We start from the raw sequence: 9,512 nt of genomic DNA on the forward strand, positions 1-9,512 counted from the left end.
CAAATTAAAGATACTAAATTAATTAATAATGTATAAATATTGAATTAAAATACTGGAATCAATTTTACAATAAAAACACAATTAATTCTTAAAATAGGCTAATGTTGCAATTACATGCAATTTAGCTTTAAAATACTAAATAAATTTGTAAAAAATGTGCAAAAAATTACCTTAGCTATATTTTGGTATAAATATAAAAATACAATAAATGAATCACAAAAATGATCATTTGGGGAATAATTATTGATTTTATATGGATAAAATAGGGCAATAAATTGATTTAAAAAAATAATAAAACACCTAGGCATACGTATATATGCATACATATGCTATTTTGAAAGGTATTTTGCATATAAAAATATACGGAGAAAAATTGGGTATCAACAGCTGCCCCTCTTTACCCAGGAAGGATGAAAGAGTTGTCGGGTAAAGATATGATGGGCCAATTTGACCGAACGGAATGGTTTGATGAATTTGACCGTGCTCTGGTTCCCGAGCTGCCTACATATCCTTGGTCTTACAGGAATCAGGCCATATGTAGTTCAGGATCCGTCAGCGGAATAATGATATGCAAGAGATTAAAAGGGGTCATCGGGCCATGGCATGACTTCTCGGGCTATGGAAATGGTGCCTCCAAACAATGACGACTTTGGACAGTTTGGCGATCTTTCAGCCCATGAGATGCAGTGGGTGGCGATCTTTCAGCCGATGCAAGATGCAAGTAAAGGTGGCGATCTTTCAGCCGATGCAAGATGTAAGTAAAGGTGGCGATCTTTCAGCCGATGCAAGATGTAAGTAAAGGTGGCGATCTTTCAGTCGATGCAGGTGTAAATAAAGTGGCGATGTTCCAGCTGATGCAAGAAGTAAATAAAGTGGCGATATTTCAGCCATGCAAGATGTAAATAAAGGTGGCGATATTTCAGCCGATGCAAGATTTAAGTAAAGGTGGCGATCTTTCAGCCGATGCAGGTGTAAATAAAGTGGCGATGTTTCAGCCGATACAAGAAGTAAATAAAGGGGGCGATCTTTCAGCTGATGCGAGATGTAAGTAAAGGTGGCGATCTTTCAGCCGATGCAAGATGTAAGTAAAGGCGGCGATCTTTCAGCCGATGCAGGTGTAAATAAAGTGGCGATGTTTCAGCCGATGCAAGAAGTAAATAAAGTGGCGATATTTCAGCCATGCAAGATGTAAATAAAGGTGGCGATATTTCAGCCATGCAGATGAAGGTAGAGCTTAACCTCGGAAGGCAGAACGGTAGCCTTATGCAATGCAGAAATGCAGATGGAGACAGTGCTTAGTCTCGGAAGGCAGAATGGTAGCCTTATGCAATGCAGAAATGCAGATGGAGACAGTGCTTAGTCTCGGAAGGCAGAATGGTAGCCTTATGCAATGCAAGAATGCAGATGGAGACAGTGCTTAGTCTCGGAAGGCAGAATGGTAGCCTTATGCAATGCAGGAATGCAGATAGAGACAGTACTTAGTCTCGGAAGGCAGAATGGTAGCCTTATGCAATGATAAAAAGGCGCATAGTAATAAAATTTCTTAGCTGATTGTGATATTGTGGCTGCTGGGGATATTGCGTGCGGATAGCAGCTGTGAATAGGTGTGCCGCATCTGAGAGTTGTATTCCATAACACTATGAGTGTATAATATATTCGATGATTTTGTGACTTGGATGCCTGCATCCAAAGAAAAATCGTGAGTTCTGTAAAGGGGAAAGGTTAGTTCGTGTCCCGGCTGACTTTGCTTGACCTGTTCGCTTTGATCTGATGATATGGTGTGTATCATTGGGGTAGCGTTGCTGAACAAAGGGAAATCATGCATGAGTTTGTAAAAATATTACATGAGTATATATTTAAGAAACAGTTTTTTTATTTTTTAGATGAACCGACGACTGTGACGTGGTTCAGGACATTGCAACCTCTCTCACTTCCGAATTTTGAGGGTCCTCCTCAAAATTCTGCCCCAGTTTAGTGGGTTACTGCTTCTGACGGTTGCTTGCGATGATCGGCTGATGTTACTTCGGAATTTTGAGGGTCCTCCTCAAATTTGTGCCCCAGTTTCCAATTGCAGGGGGGGTGAAAATTTTATTCAATTGTGACCGAACCCATAAGGCTGCCTACGTATCCGCTCTTAAACGGGAATCAGGTCAGACGTAGTTCAAAATTACATCATATAGGAAAACATAAGATTACACATAGTAGCGCTTGACTGCATCTGAATCGATTGGTTTTGGCCAGACTTCTCCACCCATTTCTGCAAGAATAAAGGCTCCTCCTGTCAGAACCCAATGAACCATGTATGGACCCTGCCTGTTGGGAGAGAATTTCCCTTTGGCCTCATCTTGATGCGGGAAAATTTTCTTTAACACTAGCTGCCCCGGTGTGAATCGTCTTGGCTTGACTCTCTTTTTGAAGGCTCTGGACATTCTGTTCTGATAAAGCTGACCGTGGCAAACTACATTCATTCTCTTCCCATCTATAAGAGCCTGTTCTTTGTAGCGGCTTCGCACCCATTCTGCGCCGTCGAGATCAGCTTCTTGTATGATCCTTAAGGAAGGAATTTCTACTTCGGCGGGAAAAATCCTAGAAGAGAAAAATATTTTTTGACTATTTTTTTTAGGAAGGAAATCATGTTGTTTTCTTTTTCTTCTATGTACAATGTCCTAAAGTTCTAATGAAAATAAAAGGATGTTTTTTCATTTTTCAATAGTTTCCCAAAGAAGAACCTCAAAAGAAATTTTTTTTTTTTTTGAAATTAATACCTTAAAGAAAACTCTTTAAAGAGGTACTAAAAGAAAATTCCCCTTTTTTTTGAATTTTATGTCCTAGTATACTAAAGGAATATAAAAGCAAAACTTTTGTACTTGAAGTTCTAGATATTAACTTCCTAAGGAGAAACACCCCTAAAGTTTTTTTTTTTAAAATTCTAGAATTGGTATTCTAAAGAAAACTTCCCAAGGAAATAAAAAACGCAAAATCTCTTTTTTTGGATTTTTGATTTATAACACACTTTTACTTTCTTTTTTTTTTCAATACAAAAATAGTAAAAACAATAACAAAAGACTCGATATTACTGTACAAAACTAGAAGGTAAAAGACAACATAAATAGAAAAACAAACTCAAAACATAAAAAGAAAAATCTCCTTAAGCTACTCCTGAATGGATGGTCCCGGGGTGTCTGTCATGCTCAAACTCCGATAAGTAGATCCACACCTGTATGAGAAAACTTTAAACCAACACTATGTGAGACAATAATACTCCCTACTGGACACATGCAAGACATGATTGAGGGTATTTTTTGTAAAATGACTTATGTAGCCAAAAGGTGGCTAGAAGTGCAAAATTTGGCTAAGACCCCGCAAAGCGAAGAACCTAAGATTTACTAGGAAGACCGGACCCTATGTGGGTTACCTATGTATCACGCCCCGAAAGACGAGAATCAGGTATGCGTAGTTCGAGCAGATTGGATACGGGCGAGAATTAAAAAACAACTAATTAAGAGAAAACATATTTTATTCTTTTTCTTGAAAAATGATGAAACATGCAAAAATTTGTTGGATTTTCTTTTCCCTTTTTTTTTATTTTCTGATTTAAGGAAAATGATGAAAAAGTGCAAAATCTTTTTGAATTTTTCAAGTCATTTTTTTTCCTTAACAAAATGTGACAGGGTGGATAATTTTGTTTTATCAGAAAGCTTCAAATTGTGGAGGCTAAATGCAATCGGCGCACGATAAGCCAAGGGAGGCTAACGTGCACTGACGATGGTGAGAAGACGCAAAAACACAGCTCCAGTGACGACCACTGTAACACCGGCGACCTTAGGGATGAACTCATTCACTCCATTAACGTTTGGAAGCTTTTTACCTTCTCGATTCCAACCAATTCGAGAGGAAAATGAGCTGAACGAGGAAGATGAATGCAACAGTAATCAATGGAACAATACAAAGGAAGTGAAGGAGAAGGAAAGCCAAAAGGGCAAAGAAAATTGCCAACTAGTCCGCGAAGGCTTCAATTCTCGGAAGCTGGATCCTCAACTCTACCTTCACCAGATCTAGAACAAGCAGCAGCAGCTAGAGCTGGAATAGATAAGGAAGGACATGCAAAAGAACTCAAGCAGCAAAATCGCAATTCTCAGATGGGAATGAAGCTGGAATATGTGCCGCCAAGTCATCGAGATGGTAAGATTGTCATTAAAATCATGGAAAAAGATGTAAATATGTTGAATGAACACTGGGCGACAGCTCTAATAGGGTATGTACTTGGGGATGCTCCATATGAGAAATCTATGGAATCCTATGTTGAATCTGTATGGGACATTGTCACCAAGCCCCAAATTCTATACCATAAGACTTTGTATTTCGATTTGCAACAATTGAGGTAAGGGATCTGGTAATGCAAGCAGGACCTTATTCGTATCACAATAAACCGCTTATTCTGCAGAACTGGGAAAGAGATTTCCACTTTGACCCTAAATGCATTACCAAAATTCCTTTGTGGATTCATTTTCCAAGTCTGCCTGCTGGGTATTGGTCTGCTGACGCATTGAGCAAAGTGGCAACTACTGTAGGATTGCCAATGTACACTGACAAATTCACAGCTGAGCTGAACAAAATTTCCTATGCCAGAGTACTAGTGAAGGTAGACATTACCAAGCCTTTGGTGGAAAGTATTGAGATTGAAACCCCTACTGGAACATGGCAACAGGAAATCTTGTATGAATGGAGACCAAAGTTTTGTAGTGAATGTGTGCATTTTGGCCATGATAACTTTGAGTGCTGGAAAACCAATCATAAGAATCCTGAAGATGCAGAATTTCAAATTCCTAAAAGAAGAAATAAGAATAGAAGGAAAAAGGTAGTGCAAGAATGGAAACCAAAAGGCCAGCAAAAACAAGGAGAGGTGATAGAAGAACAGCTTTCAAATGAAGCAGACATGGGCAACCTAGTAATAGCTGGACAAGAAGCTGATCAAAACATGCAGATGGCAAGCAAACATGGAGGAAGTAGAGTACATAATAAGCCAATTATGCAGATTGTAGAAGCTAGCACATCAAACAGATTTACAATGCTGGATAAGTGTGGGCAAAGTTTTGTACAGGGAGAAGCATTGCTGGCTGAGCCTATACACCAACCACCATGATCATCAGTACCTGGAACATAAGAGGGCTTAACAAGCCCTATAAGCAGAAGGAGTTAAGAAACTTTCTGCAAAATAATAAAATAGACATTCTTGGATGTCTAGAGACTAGAGTTAAAGAAAAGAAGGAAAAAAATATACTGCAAAAGGTAGCAAATGATTGGAGTTACTGCTGCAATTATTCTAAGGCTGAAAATGGAAGAATATGGGTACTATGGAGAACATCTTTGACTGTTAACATAACTCATATCCATGAGCCATTTATCCAATGCTTAGTGGATGTCCAAATGAATAGTAGTTAGATAATTGTGACAATGGTCTATGCTAGAAATAAGGCACAAGAGAGGGCAGTACTATGGCATAACCTGCAACAGGTAGGGGGCAAGTTCAAATTCCCTGGCTCATAAGTGGATATTTTAATAATGTTCTAACCACAGATGATAGGTTAGGACAGCCAGTGACTGCTACTGAGATAAAGGAGTTTAACCAATGTATTAGCAATATACAGCTGATCCCATTGAGAACAAAGGGATGTTTTTTTTACATGGTGTAACAAACATGATGCACATGCTAGAGTATATAGCAAGATTGACTGGGCTTTTGGAAATTTCAAATGGATGAAGGACTATGGACATGTGGAAGCAGATTGCTTGGAGCCAGGAGTGTCTGATCATTCTCCTATCTTAGTTCAAATCTGGGAAAGAAAAACCATCCACCCCAAGCCATTCAAACTTACATGGTCACAATGGATCATAAGGAATTCAGGCCAATGGTGGACAGAATATGGAAGCAGCAGAATGAGATGGATCCTATGACAAGTATCTGGCAAAAGTTACATAAGCTGAAAAATGAAGCTAAAGGTCTGAATAAGGAGATGGCAAATTATGAGCAAAGATTAACTCAAATAAGGCAGCAATGTCACGACCCAAACCGAAGGGCCGCGACGGGCACCCGATGCCTTACTCAACCGAGTACCAACGTAACATATCTTTCTTATCATACTATCAAGGGTAAATGAGATAGAAAACATGTCATGAGATAACAAGAATAAAATATAAGGGAATACTCAACATATGATGACCTAACATGATATACAAACTTATACATATGACATACGGGCCTATAAAGCCGACATGACCATTTGTAAACTCAAGACATAGGCCGACAAGGCCATATAAGTATCCATACACCTGACATCTGTCTACAAGCCTCTAAGAGTACATAAAATCATAAAGGTCGGGACAGGGCCCCGCCATACCAATCAATACATATCCAAAGCATACTGACCAAATAGGCAACTCCGGAGCAAGTGGAGTACACCAACACCTTCGCTGAGCTGATAGCCTACTAGGAGGAATGTCAACCTGTCTATCCTGTCTATCGGGACCTGCGGGCATGAAACGCAGCGTCCCCAGGCAAAAGGGACGTCAGTACGAATAAAGTACCGAGTATGTAAGGCAGGAAAGTATAAACAAGATCAGTAACGTAAAGAGAGATAGAGGAGATACAACCTGTAACATCTGAGTGCCTCTGGGGGATACTGACATGAAAAAGGTGAAGCATTGTAGAGCAACAAAGGTTTTAGGTAGATGATGTAAGGAATAATGAAACAGGTGAGTGAGAAAGCGTGACGACGAATATGTATTGTTCCTCGAGGATATACAATCCATCAAACACAGGGAGATGATGATTTCCATATGTATCAAAAAGCTCGTACAGCACTGAAATTGAACACGAGGAGTATCAAGACTGGGAATTACAAGAGCACGAAATGCTGCCCCGTTAGTGCAATTAAGGTGTAATTAGTGATAGATAAAAGGATGACATTGTAGGCCTTTGATTGAGAATAATTTAAAGAAATAGGGATTTATTGGAATTGACGGGATTGGAAATACCCCATAAGATGAATATGTTCAGGATCGCTTACGAATACGGTTTAGAGGGCACTAATACAGTATCGTCCCCAATGGTAGGATCGGGCAAATCACTTCAATTGTTCCCTGATAAGGATGTGAGCCCTAAGTGAAGATGTATTACGTAAGAGGTTGCAAGTTATCAGTGATAGATTATAGATCAACATTAAAGGTGAATAAAACAATAGCATGGGCTACAAGTTCAAAAGTACGAGATGAGATTTATTTTGTTATTCTTAGAGGATGGATATAATTGAGGAAGCATAAAGGACTTAGATTATACACAATAGAGGTAATCAAGCGATGGCGATGGAGAAACTGGAGTTGTGAGTAGCAAACCTCGGTCTAATAATAACCGAAGTACAGTTTTACTGGTATAGCTATAAACCTACCTAGATGTGAGTCAATCCATAGAGGAATAGAATATACAACGCTATGAACAAGAGATAATAATCCATAGTCTTTAAGTTCGGATAAAAGTACCAACGGATAAATATCAGCAGCAAGCAGTTTTGAGAAGCACTTAGAGGGACATCTTGTCATAAATGTTCTGTATATAGTTTCATTAAAGTGAGGCTTAGAATTGGGCTAAAAATGGATGACGGAAAAGGGAAGACAGTATGTCGCTAGGCGCATCATACAGAACACAGTGTTACACTACTGCATGGACATAAGGTAAGCGAATATTACGATGCCCTTGGAAAGAATTCGAACCACATGTCATGGCGTGACAAAGAGGCCTAAAAGGGAATGCCCAAGCGTTTAGATTTATTCACAAAACAGTTGCTTAGATGGCAAGATGAGCATTAAAGTTATTCGTAAGAGCCATAGTTTATGAAACTGATAGCGCATCAGTCAAACATTCGAGACGAATGTTCCAAAGGGGGGTGGAATGATGTTACACCCCAAGTTTTCATACGTGAGAGTACGTCGTAAGTCATTGATGTAAGCTCGAAAATGAGATTTATTTGGAAGCAAATAAAGTAAGTTAATCATGTTTCCTTGGAGGTTACAAATATTTAAGATCATGAATAACAAGACCAAAAGGGTTGGAAAGCTTAGTCGCTAAACGAATTGAAGAAAATAAGTTTCGTCAAAAATCGACAAGTTTGGAATGTTTATAACATATTATTTTGGGTGAGACTAGGTGATTAACATGATGAGGAGGTTAATTTATGAGTTATTGTAAGTCGTATGATAGTCGTGTGTTATGTTTTTAAGTCAAACGAGTTATGGAACAAAAGTTAGCAAAGGTCATCACAAGTTGCATTCATAATGGCTGAAATTTAGGTCCAAATGTAGATGCACTTTTCTCCCATATATACTTGGAATCAATGATGATCTACATATAAATTGAAATCTACGAGTCTAATTTCCAACGCATTAAACCGCTCGTCAATACGACATCGGAGTAGAGAGATATTCTGTTTTCGCGAGACCGCGCAAGCAGCTCCCAATGGGACCCTTAGGCGGTGGTTGACCTACTTCAATTTATAACGATTTGGACGCCTATTTTTCACTTATTTTCAACTCAACTTGTCTCCAAACTTCTCCTAACCCTACTAAACAGATTCCACAAGGGTTTGAAGTGATTCCAAAGTGATTACACCATATTTCAACATCCAAACTTAGTTCTAGTGAATAACAACACCTCTTTGAGGTTGTGTTGTCATTGAGGATTGTTGTGGGCTGTATTTGGATGAAATTCCAAGTTGTTGCGCTGTATAAGGTTGCTGGACTTCCCTGGCTGTTGTTGTTGGTATATGGTATTGGAGGAGGCCCTTGTTACAAGGGAGATGCCTGCCCGAATTTACGTAGACGAGCTACTAGCTTAAGTTACAGACTTAGCCTTTGCTCAACACTGATTTTGAATTCTCCTTACTATGATAGATCGAGTTGACTTGTTTGAAGAGTTTCTTAGAAGGTATTAAGGACTCAACATGTTTAAGGTATGTTAAGGCTCTTCCTTCATTCTTTTGGCATGATCTAAAGTGAACACATAAACGATACGCTATTTCATAATGAATCTAACTCCTAGCAACTAAGGTTGTCCATGTTATTCTTTCCTTAAAAAGTTATTCCAAGAAAGTATATATGATCCTTGAGTCCTAGTGAAGTTCATATTGATGGTATGATGTCCATAATGTTAATCGATGGTGCAATGACTTATGTCACTCCAAAAGGTTAGAACGGGACTCCATGAGGCCAGCCTGCCATTATATATGTATCTAATTTACTCTACCGAGCCGCGCTATAGTCGGCCGGGTATGGCACCTATTGTTGCAACCACTGATCAGTTGGGTTTTACCGAGCTCCACGTTGGCCGGGGTACAATTTACCGAGCCTTATGATGGTCGGTACGTTTTTACCGAGTTTTGAGGCCGGTATGATATGATGATATGATGCCCACAGAAGGCGTATGTTTTTAAAACTTATGTATAATATATGTATATTCAGTT

This window comes from Nicotiana attenuata, unplaced genomic scaffold, assembly GCF_001879085.1.
Source record: "Nicotiana attenuata strain UT unplaced genomic scaffold, NIATTr2, whole genome shotgun sequence".
Taxonomy (NCBI): domain Eukaryota; kingdom Viridiplantae; phylum Streptophyta; class Magnoliopsida; order Solanales; family Solanaceae; genus Nicotiana; species Nicotiana attenuata.